The 16,440-nt window shown below is 45.4% G+C and overlaps 1 protein-coding gene across 4 annotated transcripts in view; it reads left to right on the forward strand.

Moving 5' to 3' along the window:
• Positions 1 to 16,440, forward strand: part of GPR156 (G protein-coupled receptor 156) — a 121,369-nt gene that overhangs the window by 37,976 nt on the left and 66,953 nt on the right. The window lies entirely within an intron of this gene.

The following is a 16,440-nucleotide window of genomic DNA, read 5'->3' on the forward strand; positions in this document are numbered from 1 at the left end:
AATATTAGAGCAAAGAGAGGCATAACTGCTGTGATAAAAAATAATATAGGGGATTTTACACCAAAATTATTTTCAAGTCCCAAAAAGGCCGCACAAAGAAGCTTGACATAAGAACTGAGCAGGTTCAGAGTTTTCTTTTTATGAGCATGAGAATTTTCGGGGGGCTCCGGGTGTATAGGTGGGTCTACGTCCCCGCAGGAGTGAAATCTAGAGGCCAGTACAGTGAGCGCTGACACCCTAATGATTGATTGTGTGAAGAGATAGTGAATAACTTCAGGTCACAGAAGCCATTGGGTTTACAAGATAACAAGAGAGAGAATAAAAAAAGGAAGGGATACAACCGGATGGGAAATGTATGTGTAGTGTGGGTACAACATGTGATATCATACACATACTATTAGATTGTTTAAATGTTTTATCATTGCCAAAAGTGTTTTTATGCCCTATTTTAAAAAACCAAGAAAATTATGTATCACAATCAAACCTTAGAATTTCTGGTTGATATGTGTAACCTTGATATTGCAATAGCTATTGGAAGGTCCATGGCTGCTGCAAAAAAGTTTTATATGGTGTAAAGAGTCGAACGATGTAACCATGGGGAAGTAAGGAACCATGCGGGGGGGAGGGAGGGGAGAACCTTAGCTCGATGCGAACTGAAAAACTGTAAATAGGACGATTATCTTTTAGGGTTTAAGAATTATTTATCTTTTTATTAAGTATGTATTAAGATGTGGCGTGATTATACCGTATATATACTGTGGGATTGAATGGGGAAGTGTTATGAAAATCTTTCTAAATTATTTTTAAGATGGTTGTTTCAACAGTATTAGTTGATGAAATTATGTATGATATTATAGTGTACATAAATTGATAGTACTTGTGTTGTTTAAAGACTAACGGTCTAAATAAACATTATCTTGACTGACTGACTGACCACTGGGTTATACTTGATAATCTCACCCCCCTCTTCTGGGTTAGCTCCATTTGTTCTTAGATGTTACCCAGGGCAGGAGGTTACACCTTGATGTGGCTTCTTTCATGAAATCACTGAATTAGACAGGCTGCATTGTATTCTTTATTTTCTAGGAATATTTTTTGGTAAAAGGTTTTTCTAGACTAGATTTAGTACCTATGTCCAGATAACCGACATTCAGTAAAGTGTGAGGTGGGAGTGCAGGTGTTTCCTGCAGTCAAAGGTGGTAAGTATCACTGAGACAAGGGCAGCTGTAGGCCTGTGTTAATTTTAAGAAAAATATACTTGGAAAAACACATTTTAACAAACACAGACAGACGAGCAGCCAACTTGTTGGAATTCTAAGATGACGAAAGAAAAAGGTGACACAAATCTGTCGAATTCCATCAAATGTTTGCCCCAGCTACTGAAAGTATATTAAAAAATCCTTCTGTTTAGCACGCAAAGGGCAAACGTTATAAGATGAACATAATGCTGTGCAGTATTGCATTGCCTGAACAGCAGAAATATAGCGAAGAGCCATATCTAGGTCTAGAAGTGGCGGTAGGCTTTTTTCCTATAATGCCTCCAAACTCTGGAACTCTTTGCCTCTACACCTTCGCACAGTTTCTAACCACCTGACTTTCCGGAAGCAATTAAAGTCCATGCTGTTCCCTTATCCCTTCTGTCTCCCTGTGTCAGTTACTAGCGCTGGGATGCCTTCAGATAGCCATGCCTTTTATAAGTGCCTTCCATTCCATATACAGAACAATATGTGTGCCAATGATGTCATCGCCACGCTTGTGCAAAAAATAACATCTCAGCAGGAGATGAAACAGGATTTGGTGTTCGAGCAAAGGTGCGCAGCATCTTGTGTGAGATGCCTGCCTGAGGCACACCCTCCAGTATAAATCTCTATGCAACAGACACATGCCTAAGTGTTAATTACTTAGTATGTGGAATATGACATTGGAAAATTGTGAGAGAGGATTCCACACAGCGTGAGGTCGCTCCAGGGGCATAGCTTGATCAGTAAGATTGTGGGGGGAGCTTTAGATTTTCCAACAATCACGCCAGCCATGGCCTGTGCAGGTAAGAGCGGTGGGGCCGGGTGAGGGGGGTTTGACATACGAGGACAAGGGAAAATTAATCATTCATTTAATTTTCCTTCTGCGTCATTTGTCAGCTAGTGAATATGACAAATAGAACAGTGTAACATATTATTTGTAAAAGTAAGAAAAGCATGCTACCACAATGCGAAATTCACATTCACACAGGGAGGACCAATTAGATTTAGCAAACTTTTTTAGCAAAGATTTCATACTTTGGGTACAGCTGGAAAAAGATGGAACACATTTGTTATACTATTAAGCCATTCCAAGGAATGTTATTAATTTTTCCTTGTCCTCAGGAGCATGCAAGTTCTCAATGATTTTTACCAACTGCTCTTTAGGTTTCACCCCATCTGTATTTGTATTTGTATCTGGGTTTTATATCACGCCAACTCACCGACAGGTCTCAAAGCGCTTCTGACCAAGTACAGCAACAAGAAACAAGATGGAAGAGTGTAGAAATATCGACCTAACTACGGGGATGTAAAGGCGTCCTTGAAAAGTAAAGTTTTCAGGGATTTCCTAAAGCGGAAAAGATTGGATTCTCTGCGAAGTCCCTCCGGTAGCTTGTTCCAGATGGTAGGAGCTTGGACTGAAAAGGATCTGCCTCCTTTTGTTGCCAGTTTAAAACGTGGGCAGGATAGCAGAAAGGAACCGGAGGATCGCAGGGCGCGCTTAGGTTCATACATTTCAAGCCTATCTTTTATATAGGCTGGCGCCTGTCCATGTATTGCTTTATGGCAATACATGGATTGGTTAACCTATGACCCAAATATTTCTGTTTGATTAAAATTGCATTTATTCTCTAGTAAGGTCAGACCTCTCGCTCTGAGCCTCTCCAAGACTAACGTCAGTATACAATCACGTTCTTCTTGATTGAACCCATTGATCAAAATATCATCCTGGTAGATTTTTACCACAGGAGCATTATCTAACACATTCTCCATAGCCCAATGCAAAACCGCTGCGCCAGAGTTGAGTCAAAATAGTAATCAAGTGAATTTGAATAAATCAAACAGTGTGATAAAATAACTCAAATCCATAGAATCATCATCTAAACAAATTTGATGATATACTGCCTTACAATCTAAAGTTGAGAAAATACAAACTCCCTCTATTTGTGTAAGCATCTCAGAGATATTGGGGAGACGATACTTGTCCACCACCACCACCCTATTGAGACCCCTTAAATCTACACATAAACGTATATCACCTGAGGTCTTGCATGCTAGTACTACTGGTGCAAGCCATTCGGTTGCTTAAGTTTTGACAATAATCCCCTGTTTTTCCGATTCATCAAGTTCAGCCTGCATGCATTGTCTCAAAGCTAAAGGTATTCTCCGCTACTTGCAAGCTACAGGCGAATCCTAATTTTGCAGCATAATATTTTGCATAATTAATGAAGGAACAATTTACACCAAGTTTGATAATAATATGTTCATAAATGATCACAAGCAATCAGGACAATTATTCACACAATTCTGGTATCAGAATAAGCAAAACTCATTAACTCCCCAAATTGTTTTAAGAAAAATGACTAGAGAACTCCTGAACAAAAGATAGTTTTAATTGGGACTTGGTGTCCGAGAACACCCCCAACACGCCCACTTCACTCCCTTGCGAACTTTCCGGTGTTTGAGAAAACACCCAAAAAGATCTCCCTAAAAATGAAAATTAAGTTAAAACTAGTTTTACTACTTCTCAGATGCTGATAAGTTTCTCCGAAGCAACAGCAACATTGTTCCCAATATCAAAGCTGTTGAGATCAAAACGAAGATGAGAGGCTCTGTAACAATGCACTGCAGCAGTGAAGAGTTGCGTCCGAGAGAAAAGATGTCACTGAAGTGTTCATGCCTTTAGCAGTGATGAGTTGAATCTTGGTTTGCGAAGAATCAATAGATACCGCCGCAGGGAGCCAAACAGCCAATGAGAGGAGTAACAATGTCACTAAGCAACATAGGAGCGTGAGAAAATGTGAGGAAGAGCTCTGTCAAAGCTGAGGTCCTCGTGGAGAAGAACACACAGGAGCACCCACACGGAGGATACAGCGGTACGTTCCAACATAACACAGGAGACTAAACAGTGTTGAAGGGAGCATGAGGGAATGATTTGTAGCACCAACAGCGGCTCGCACAGGTAAACACTGTAGGGCAGTGAAGCGGGGCAGAGTGGGGGGATAGTGGAGTTCGATATACGACGGGAAAGGTGAAAGTAAAGAAATAAATAAATAAAACCATCACCGAATCTCAGACCCACAGTGTTACCTGTGCGAGCAGCCTCTGTGTAGCACGTAAGGGGTAATTTGACAAGGCTTCGCACGCAGAAGCCAAATAGTTGGTCTGTACAACGGCGTGCAAAAATATATCAAACTGAAACAGTACCTTATGTATGGTGGTCATGGGACATTTCCTCTACCTGAATCCTATAGAAGTTTCCTGTAATTTGGGAGATATTGGAGACTTCCCCATAATCTTTGAGAACGTGAAAGCTTCCCAAACAGATGATTCTTCTTTAAACTGAAAGCTTGTTAGTCCGACAATGAGGTTTAAAATCGTCACCAAATGTGATAATTAAAGATCGTACACGTAGAAAGAAGGCTGATCCAATATGAAAGTTTATTCAACTATAAGCAATACACGAAAATGTCCCAGCCACCTCAACCACTGCAAACCAATTATTGCACTTACATTCTAAGAGCAATTCGAGTTACACATTCTAAGCCCTCAAGAGACATTCTTAACACTAAGCATTGGCACAATATAATAAGCCAGGATATCACACATGGCTCTTGGAGAACAGTTCATGTTGCTGCTTTTGTTGCCCTTAAGAAGAGGAGTGCCAAGGGCATGGTCAGATGACAAGCAAGGGGTGGCATCTGGCTGCCCCTGATTGATGTCTGTGTACGCAAGAGACCACTTGGCACCTTGTAATGGTCTAACTTGTTCCCCATTGTTGCTCAAGCAATCGTCAACACATGGCGCTGGGTAAAAGCAGGCCCAATTCCCCCCACAACCAGTAGTAAGAGAAGTGATTCACTCCTTCATTCTCCTCTTCACTCCTGTTCAGAGTTGCATCAGAATGAACTCCCCAGCCTTTTATCTCATCTCCAGTTGCAACAAAAGCAGCTTCAATATTAATCCAGTGACAAGAGTCCCTCAGGATGTGAAGGTTGTGGGCCAGGGAGCATTGAAGAAACGCCCTTCTAATTCAATTCTGAATTATATGATGCGAAGGATACATCTGTGTCATGTGCACAGAGTAGTGGCTCGTTAGTTTGGATATTGCCTGCACATCATTGAGTTAAGGCTGAAACTGCACTCCAGCACCCCTGAACTGTTGGTGCAAAGGTTGCATATGACTATTGAACAGACAAGGGGACAAGCAGGACCCTTGTGGGACACCATACAGCAGATCGCACCTATCAGATTCAGACCCATCCAAGGCTGCACAACTTTTACGGTTAGCATGAACCAGTCTGTGGCCAGCGCCGCTGCCTGTGGTCCCATCTCCAAGAATCAGGGGCGTAGCTACCATTGGTGCAGCAGGTGCAGTGCACCAGGGCCCAGAGTCCTGAGGGGGCCATGAGCCCTGATAATTGCCGTATTTTACTACCCCACCAATAGTAAGGCGGGCCATTTTCCTTGCTTGCACTAAGGTCCACGGCATCCTTGCTACCGCACTGCTAAGAATTCGGGAAGGGCGTCAAAGGCAGGAAGTAAATCTAGCAGACTAGTGTATGTTATGTGATGTTCAGTTATGTTACGTTGATTTGTGTAGCGTGGCTAATCGCCAATGAGCGTATCCAAGCACCGAGGTGGAGCCAGAACGTGGGTGAAGCTGGCTTTGCAGTTCGTTCGTAGCTGGTTTAGAAAAGCCAGGTCTTCAGCTTTTTCCGGAACAGAGTTCCCTTTCTCCTGCATGTTCAGACCCTATGTGTGTTCCCTGTCCTGTTGAGAAAGATGAAAAGGATGAAAATAAGATAAAGAAGTCTCCTGTACCCATGATCCGCCTGATGCAACAACAAAAATAAATAAAAAAAAAAAAGAAAATAAGATAAAGAAGAAAAAGAAAGATGAAAATAACACTTGAACACTGCAGGTCTGTGGAAGGTCTCCCACTTTCAGATCCTGGCCAGAGATCAGCCCTGCTGCTGCTGCTGCCATCTGGACATTGACGCCATAAGCTGCCAGTGATCTGTTGACTGAAGAGCTGCGGCTCCCCTGACCCCACCCTACCACCAGCCCCACTCTGGGACAGTCACTCTGAATCCTGACTCCTTACAGGACACACTGTACCTGAACCTATAGGAATTCACAAGAGTTTAGTCCCTCTCAGCAAAACTGTAATGGGCAGGGCTTGAAGGCCCCTTTGGTCTGGAAGAGGTGTGGCGCAGCGGCCAGGGTGCCTGACTCTGGACCACAGGGTTCACGATTCAATCCCCAGCGACAGGTCAGCCCAGTACCATGTGATTTGCTTAATCTTCCCCAGGGCCCCAAGCGCCGGGAAACCACTTCAAAGGTAGCTGTGCGCTTTACAAATTCAAGGTTATTATAATGCAAAGGGGCCAGAAGTATGGGATGTAAGGGTAGGCGCTGCTGCAGCACCCCCAAAATAAGAATGCTGGAGTTCAGAAGGCTGAATAAGAAATAAAAGATCCATTTAAATGTTGTTTTTCTTTTGACACATTCATGGTGTGTTCAGAGACAGACGTCATGTGTCAGTCTATGCCTTCTGACAAATTGCTGCTTATTCTTTTAACATAGAGATTAGGGTTTAACTTTTCCTTCTCTCACTAGAAACGTAGAGCATTTACTAAGGTGAACTATCTGACAATATTGCTGTATTTCAGGGAGTGTCAAAAGAAAGTCTGTAAGGTGTCCATTTTTTGCTAACACAACAACATTTAAACCCCTGTAATTTAACTGTAGATATATTTCACACTGTATCACCAGTTAGGAAAGCACAAATGAAGCATTTTTTGAAATTCTGAAGGGTGATGAAAATAAAGATTTTAATAGGTTTGATGTAAATCAAGGCACTTCACTTAGTGATGTGCAAATGATAAATATTTGCTGAAATTCGATTTCCACACATTTTTGTTTGTGCACTATATAGTTTTATCAGTAAAGCAGCATGCCAGTGCCAATTTTGTGGCCATTTCAATAGAAAATATGTTGTCTGTAAATGGCAGTGCGCCGCCACACCATACTTTGGTAATATATTTGCTACAGTGAACTCCAAAATTTACAACTTGCTACTACCACCTTTCTTTTAAAAAAAATATTTATTTTGGCACAATCATGGTGGCCATAGAAAGACATAACAACACATCGGGCCCGATTCACAGAAATAACTTAATACAAAATTCTAAACTTACTTCTTTTGGTATTCACAGAAGTTAGGATTTTGTCTTAAGTTTGTCTCAAGACAGACTTAAGACAGACTTAAGTTAGGATTTTGTCTTAAGTCTGTCTTAAGTTTGTCTTAAGACAAACTTAAGACAAAATCCTAGCTTCTGTGAATACCAAAAGTAGTAAGTTTAGGATTTTGTCTTAAGTTAGTTCTGTGAATCGGGCCCATCATCAATAAATATAAAACATAAAGCACATCATAAGGGTAAAAATACACATATTTTTAAAATACTCGAGCCTTCCCTAAAACTGTTTACTAGAATAAAACGCTTTTCCTGAGATGTATTGCCCCCATTAAAAGAGTGCAGTATTAAAACATACAGTCCAATCCCCAAATACAGATAAATACTGTAAAGGGCTATTATAGTGTTTTATATTCTGAGCAATGAAAGTAGGTTTGAGATAATGGAAGCTATTAAATAGGATAGGAAGCTATTAAAAACGTGGCTCTTCACTCTAAAGATCTGAATTATCTGTGTCACTCTCTTAGTTAACTGCTCACATAGCGCCGGGACACCTCCAGGTGAGGTAGCTGTTCACGCTTTATAAGTTTCTGTATTATTATAATGTCTCCTCAGATGGTCATAGAAACCACAAAATACCATGCTGTGTGCTTTACTTCCATAGACCGTCACAGGGGTAAGGGAGTATGTCTAGCGGTCGATTTCTCATTTCTGGGAAGGCTACTAAATGATGTACCATGCCCAACCGTAACCTGGTTAAGACAAAACGTTGCTGAGTGTCAGTTAACTATGACAAATAAGGTTGTCAACCCTCCTGCAAACCATTCAGCATATATAAAACGACTGTAGGCATCTTAGAATCCCCACGCATACCACTTTCCTGTCTATAATTTAAAAAGGAAGCTTTAAATACAGTGTTAGCGAGGGATAAGGTTCTGCAGGGTTTTTGAAGTACCGGTATGTTGAAAAGCAAGTAAAACAAGCATTGGCATAGCCAATAGGTCTCACCTTTGGGACCTCATAAATATTTAAATATGCAGCACAATATCCTTGGTGCAATATCAACTGTTGCATGGCTAATCACTTATAATGTCCCAAAGGCGAGACCTATTGGCTGTGCCAATGCGTGTCTAGATATAGTTGAGCGCTCCTCGGGCGCGCTCCCAGAGGTGAATTCACCCACTGAGCTGTTGAATTTGTTCTGTTGGTATGAAAGAAGTGGTTGGCCAGCTTTGCACATCTACACATAAAACGTATTTCTCCCTGCACCCAGCGACTGCCCTGTTACTTACATTTATTTAGTATCCCAAAGCCCCCCAAAGGTACAGTGCCACCGCATGTAGGTGCTTCACATCAACTACATATATCAACGAGTAAACATGCGAATCTCTGTAGTGACTGCGTTAACGCATTGGGAACAGTAGTTGCTTTATTGGTCCGACACAAGCTGTCTGGAAAGTTGATGCCGCATACAATCTCATCAGGTTTACTCAGTTCCAAAAGGCAACTTCACAGCGATGTACGTAAAGGCACTAGGCTTCCATCAAAATACATGCGCATGTATTTCTGTACCTCCAGCTATTGGCCCAAAGGGGATATTAGACCGTACTGGAATAAAAGGTACCCACCAGCTGTGTACAGCAAAACTCATTTTTTACCCAAAATGTGCCTTTGAAAGCGCCTTGTGACTTTGCTCTTGAATATACATGCCTGCAATATTTCAAGATGCGCCCAAGGTGACGTACCAAATGTATTGGCATTGGATACAGAATGACATACATTTTTAAAACTTTGCAACAATCACAGTAAAACACTGTGATGTACCAGAGTGCGACAAATTTACAGCACTTCTATTGAGTGTCTAGTGACAGCCAGGTGCCCAGAATTCGATCTGTAAAGTACAAACTCCCTTCGCCGTGAGCCTGAGGGCGGGAGCGCAGCAGTATAGCGCTTACCATCAGCATCATAATCATCACCGTGGCCCAGGGGGTTGAGAGGGGCCCACTACACTCCAACTGGGGGAGCGGGCCCATTTCTACTTAGGACAGAGATGGGATGTGACGGGCTAACATGCAGAGTTTATGTATAGGAGGAGATCATGTTTGCATCCACAATATCAATTAATCATGCAGCTAGTGAACAAGGCGATGTTGCCCACTACAAGTGCACCTCTAGTCACGAATCCGCGAGACACTGGTAACAAAACCCATGAAAAAACAAGCCCGGGAGAGGTGCAGGTGTGCGCTTGTGCCCGCCTCTGCAGGCGAAAAACCAGCGCTGACCCCATCTGGTTCCAATTGATGCAACCGCGAGACGTGGGTGTGATAATTGGAAACAGATGGTACTGTTGCTCACTCTCGAGCACCCTAGGCCAGGGGACAGAGAAGGCGGGACATGCACCCGCCTTGGACCAATTGCGTGCTGTCTTTCTTAGAAAGACGCATGCACAGGTCAATTGTGGGTTAATAAAAAAAAGCACACGCACAAGCGTGTGTTCAGAGTTCAAAAGCCCTTACTAAAATTCTTGCAGAGCAGCACATGCGCGCTGGCTCAGGCGAGACCTAAAAATTAATTTATATAGGACAGCCAAGGAATTTGAAGAATGTGATCTAGAGTTGAACAATCTAAAATTACAGATATAGTAAAACTTGTTTATGCTTTTGCCCAAATTGAAAACCAGAGTAACAAAGGTTTCAATAAAAGCGAGTCTTCCAAAAAGAGCAACTCACCCTCCTTGTGGACAATAAAAGATGACACAGATGGTTCTGTACACAACAAACTTCTACGGAAGGAATTCTCCATTACCTGGAGTTGGAATAGAAAATTAAATGAATCCTCAATCAAGCGCCTTGCAACACAAGTCGTTGTAATGACTTGCGTTGTGAAAACCGCGTTGTAAAGTACCGCGATCAAAATGATTGCGTTGTACTGACATACATCCGTAGAATTTAGGGTCAGATTTGTCTCCCTTCTTAAAGATGGGTACTATAAATGATGCTGTTCAAAGAGGAGAAATCGTTCCCTCGACAGCTGCATTAAGCACCTGAGTCAGGATGGGACCCAATAATTCCCCCGCCGCCTTAAACGTATGAACTGTAACCTCATCGGCTCCTCGAGCCTCTCCCCTGCACTCTGTTGTAAAGCAAGGAGGTCCTCTTCTAAGATGATATGCAACAGGCTATGATGCCAGCGATCTTCCCTCTCGCCCACTGCCAGCAGATCATCCCTCTTGTTAGAATCGAAAAATGGCCGAGAAGTGGGTGACCCATGTGTCATAAAAAAAAACGAGGGAAGTAGGTTCGGGAATGAGTCGCTTTTCAACAAAGGTAAATTGATACTTGTATAGCGCACTACTCACCCGCAAGGGTCTCAAGGCGCTTGTACGAATACCGCTGTGGAACCCGTCCAGGCTTTTCCCTGTGAGGCGTCTACTCCTGGGCACCCCCAAGGTGGAGGCCAGGCATTCTTAGCGTTGTGGGGGCCATTGTGGAGATTAAGCAAGCTATTGCCCAGAGTTGCAGAGTGGAACTCTAGGATTGGAATAGGCACCGAGGCGAGAATTATCAGGTCCGTGGAATTTTTGAGCCCAAGACCCGCCGAGGCGGGGAATTGAACCCTGGTCCCGGGCCAAACCTCTGCATCAGGGTCTGCCGCTCTAACCATTGAGCCACACTTCTCTTCACATTTATTGTGCTCCAGAATAATGTTGGATCCTTTGTCCTGGCAGCCTGGGCCAAGTTTGACCAGTCCTCCTCTTGTGACACCCTTTTCCTAGTGGCTAATGCTTGCTTTGTAGTTCTTGAGCAGTTGTTTAATAGCCGAATAGTCCCTAGAGTAGCTATGCAGGGCGGTTCTCAAACGTCTGGAGGCTTAGGTACACGAATAATCAAACCACCCTTGCTCCATCCCTTTGCTTGGTCTTAGGGGTCTTGTGAGTGGTGATCCAGGCATTGCAGCTGTGAGAGGAGTGCAGAGACCAGTGTGGTACTTACTGTGATTGATTACAGGCACAGGTGAGAGGGTGTACAAGCCTGCTGCATACACACGCCCCCTGCTGGTTGCCTGATGCCGCAAACCAGAAAGTAACCGCCCACTCTTATCCTGCAGCAGCCCTGCTGCACCAACGATGGTCCACCTGCAGAAAGAAGAGGAAGGTAGCGGGATCCATGGCCGGCCACAAAAGGACACCAGTGGCAGAAAGAAGCTGTCATAAAGCATCCGGGAGGTAGCAGCCCCACCATTGACTGAAAGGGCACCAGCTTACCAGAGCTGGACATGATCGCGAGGAGTGTTGCGCACACCCAGGCAGTTGCCCGCCACCACCCCCTAAAGGGAAAGCGCATGGCTCCCTCGAAAACAAAGGAGAGCAGCGGGTCATGAAGGTATGGACCCCAGAGGGTGGTTGCAAGGAAGCAGGAGCCTCCAGTGAAATGCCACCCTGTTAAGCAGTAATCAAAGAACCACCTTGGCAGCACCACCAAAGTGCAACTGAAGGTCGCGAAGAAGCACAGCTAGACCACAGCTGACTCCAGGATACAGGGGACGTAAGAGCCCAAAGCTGCTCAGCCACTGCAAACACTCATCCAGGCCAGAACCTATGGGATCGTTGCGCTCGCAGAGGACTCAGAAGGAGGGAAGAAGAAGACCTCAGAGGGAGAGATAAGGCCTAGCGGAAGGTTCTGAGGCCCATCACCTCTGGTGGTGCCAAAAGACAATGAGAGGATCACCTTCTAGCAAAGCAGAGAGGAGGCCCCCAAATGGTAACTCGTCGCTCCCGGAGCACAGCCCACGCAGTGTACACTGAAAGCAAAACCTCACTGAAGCAAACACACCGTGCAATACAACAGACACTGCAAAAAGGGGGGCACTATCAGTCTGGAGACCGTCAGTCAATGCACCAAGGCAAACAGGGTGTCAAAGCCTGCAATGCCACCCAGCCAAGAACAGACTGCTCTCCTGGCCACAAAACAACCCAAATGTCAGTGCCCCCTGAGATGAAAAGTGGATTGGGGGAGCTGAGCAGCAAAAGGGAGAAGAGGGCTGGCTCTACTACAACACAAAGGAGATGTGGAAACCTTCCATGAAGACACCCAGATCATGAGATGCAATCCACCAAGGGCCACCTACTCAAGAGATTGAGAACCCAGAGACAGCACACTGGGTGTCCAAACATGCCAGAAAAAAAAAAACACAACACCAGGCAGAAGGATGTCCAGACCAGGTGGATAGAAGGGCACAATGCTGTACCTGTGGTCCAGACACTAGGACCACATTGTACCGCATTGTGCCACACCCCTCCAACCATGCCTAATAGCTGCTACACATCGGGACACAAGTCTTGCGCCACAAAGAGAAAGTGGGTCAGAACCACAGCTCCCTACTGTCCACAGAAGACCCTCCCGGAAGGAGGACTACCACGGAGTAGGAGCTCCAAGAAGGTCACTGAGGAGCGAATGTGCAACACGGGGCGTTACGCCACACCAACCCAGAAAAGATGAGTGTCAGGCATTAAGAAGACCCTCGAGGCAGAGGGGGAGCCACACACATATGGCCCAAGAGAAGGAGCTCCAAGAAGGTCCCGCACGAGGGAACATGTGACATGTGCACCACCGAAGATGAGGAGAATTGGATCATCGACTGCGCTGATCATCACCAAGCTGGAGCCTAACACCCGTGGATGGACTACACGGACAGATGACCAATTTTTGCATGCCCTGAAGAAGGTGCATGCCGCTGCATCCAGAAGGAGAAGAGACTCTAGCAATTTGAAGACTCAACTGCATCATTGGAGAGAAGGTGCATGCCGAAGCGACAAGGAGAGAGATGTGGAGGAAGTGTAAGTGTGGCCTGCCAGTCCACACTGGGAAACCGGACGACCAACCAAGCCCAGGAGGGAAGATCAAGAGAGGTCAGGCCTGAGAGGCACACCTGAGAAGACTCTGGCCAATGATGGAGCACTTCCATCCACATGAACAACCCACCAAGGGGAAACATGGATAGACTAGCGACATCACAGTGGGATCACCGCAAGTAAGCCGCAAGCATGCACAAACCGAGTCTTTGCCCCACTCCCAGTGGGAGATCCGGGAGTAAGCCACACAAGCATGCACAAACCGAGTCTCTGCACCAAACCCAGCATGAGAACTGGGAGCAAGCCACACGTATGTGTGAAACGAGGCTCTGCCGACGCTTCCCAGCACAACCATCCAGAGTTTGCAACCGGTGGCTCTGCTGAAGCATACAGATGCCTTCACCTAGAAAGAATGTGAGCCCCTGGCCACCATCACTTCAAGTTATTGATGACCCAAGGGGAGTGCCTGGGACCATCAAGGCAAGAGGTCGCCACTCGTTGTACAGGTTCACCACACGAATGGCAACCTCATCATGCCAGCCCCTGTCTAGTGTGTCATCACTACCACCCATGGAGCATCGAACAACCAGAGTAGAATCCGACACCGCAGCTATACCAACAGGCAAGAAGCACCAGCGACCACCCGGCCTGCATCCTGATCCCGGTGGCGGGAGCGTGCCTTGACCAGGACCCATTTACCCCTGTGGTTGCACGAGCGACTAGGCAGTGGTGCCTTGCCGGTCTTGCAATGGCCCAGACATGCCACACATGCAACCCCAGGTTAGACCACATGCAGTCCTGAGGCACCCCAATTATGGGGCCTCCCGTAGCATGAGAGATGGACTTCACTGCTCCACTGAGAATGCCAGGAGCTAGAGGGACCTAAGAGCAGAGGCCTCCACAGATTGCAGCCCGGCAGGACTGTTTTCAAGGAGTCAAGCAACGCCACCAAGGCCAGCTTCAAGATGCACTGCGACTCTGCTCCCGACGCACGGTGCTTTTTGAACTGTTGACACCGACCACGAAGCATCTGGAACATCAGCAGAGAGGACCAACTGCATGCGCTGGACATGACTCCAGCCGGAATGCAGCCAGAAGGCTTCGGGCATCCGTGGACCAGTGTTCGCGTCCTGTCTCACTCAGATTAAAGTTGAATACGAACACAGATGTGTTGCACCCAGCGTCATCTGTCCATGCGTCCACTTCTGTCCTGCTGAGTGACTCCAGAGACTGATGGACCATGTAGTATCCAGAGTGCTATGTTTTTCTTTCCCCTGGTTGGACTTTTTGGATTTTGGAAGGGATGTAGGGGCATATTATCAATGGCCAGCGATAATTATTGCTGGCCGTGCTCAGCGATAATAATATTATTGCAGGCTATCTCTGGAATTTATCACCTGGTAGAGAGTTATTAACAACACGTTTCTCCAGGGCGATAAAAATTCCAGAGATAGCGAGGTTATCGCAATTTTGAAGGGAACATTGCTGGTTTTCCGGCGATGTTCCCTGCAAAACGGCGATAATCTATGTTAGGGATGGCTAAGTCAGGATTTTAGCAGAAGTTGATTTTGGCGAAAACTAACGTGTGCTAAAATCATGTGGGCTGCCTTGTAAATATTGCGATGTAGACATCAGCGATATCTGCAAGGTAGTCCATCCGGGCCACGCCCAATTTGCATCTCATTGGATATGCAAAGGGAGGCGTTGGGAAAAAGGGTGCTAACATGCGATTATGCATGTTAGCACCCTCTTGTAAATAGGGCGCTGGTTTTATTTCCACTTTTTTGACTTTGTAATCCAAAAAAGCGGAGATAAAGCCCTTGTAAATATGCCCTGTAATGTCCTGCTGGGCACCTCATGGAGCCCCATAGCGGCAGTCCTACCACTCATCCCACACCCCATACATCTCACATCCATCTAACACAGGTGTCACCAGTCAGTTGTCCCTGCCAATAAAAGGGGCCGGGCACACGTGCCCTTGGGCACTTACACCCACCATAACTGTGAGTCTATGTCATCACTTATAAGGACCTAGCGCCACTTACAGTAACATTGACGGGGGCAACACACTCTGAAATTGTCCCAGCATCACTGCTCTCGTAACTACATCTTCGGTGCCTAGACCAGGTTAGATAAAGCCAACCCATCGTGTGATCCTGGGTGAATCAGTCTCTCTCCCTGTGTCACCAATACTACAGGCATTTGGGAACGTTTCGAAACTGAATGAAGCTGCTACATATAATAAGTAGGCAATTTATTGAACAGCTCGTGCGCACCTATCGTTTCTTGGTGTATGGCTACCTCTAGCGGTCAAAATAGGTATGTCTGCATGTGTGTTGTACTTCTTTGACCATCGGAAGCTAGTCTTATGTAGTAAATATATTTTAATTGGTTTGGTTTTGAGAAACAGATAGATTTGTTTCTGATTTCATGCCTATAGATGTGCCTCGCTGTAGGTATGATTTTAGATGTGCCATAGGCCCGTCGCTCCTGCTGTGAGCGCTTCTCTCCAAGCCCCGAGGTCCCGGAGCCGCATCCACAGCGAGTAAAGTTGTTTACCTCTGGTGTTCGAGGATGAGAATATGAGTTCATTCCAGCTGGCAGGACCAAGTGGGAGTAAGCCTGGATCTCAGTCACTGTCTGAGATAATAATGATACTCCGTGAATGTCAACGCCAGGTCAAAGCATAATTTAATAACAACGTTGGTCTTTACCTACATTAGAAAAAGATAAGGTAGAAAAAATAAAAAAAACTCTGCAAAAAATAAGGGGGCATATTATCAAGGGATTTATCTCCGCTTTTTTGGCTTTAAAAGCCAAGAATGCAGAGATAAAATGATCTCCCTATCAGCAACAGGGTGCTAACACGCAAATTCGCATGTTAGCACCCTTTTTAGGTCGAGCTGGAGTAAGCATCCGTAGGATGCTCCAGTCCAGCTCGACAACTATAGTGATTGACTTCGGGGGGATTAGGAGGACAAGAGGGTGCCACGCGCTTTAACTTGTGGATTTGACCTCGTGCACGCGCACGTCGGCTCCGTCCACATTCACAAGAATTCCCGCGCTGTGCACATCCCCACACATACACACATGCATGCGTATACACACACACAGACACTCGCTCGCACACACTCTCTCCCTCCCCCCCGCA

The sequence above is a fragment of the Lissotriton vulgaris genome, chromosome 8, assembly GCF_964263255.1.
Source record: "Lissotriton vulgaris chromosome 8, aLisVul1.2, whole genome shotgun sequence".
Classification (NCBI taxonomy): domain Eukaryota; kingdom Metazoa; phylum Chordata; class Amphibia; order Caudata; family Salamandridae; genus Lissotriton; species Lissotriton vulgaris.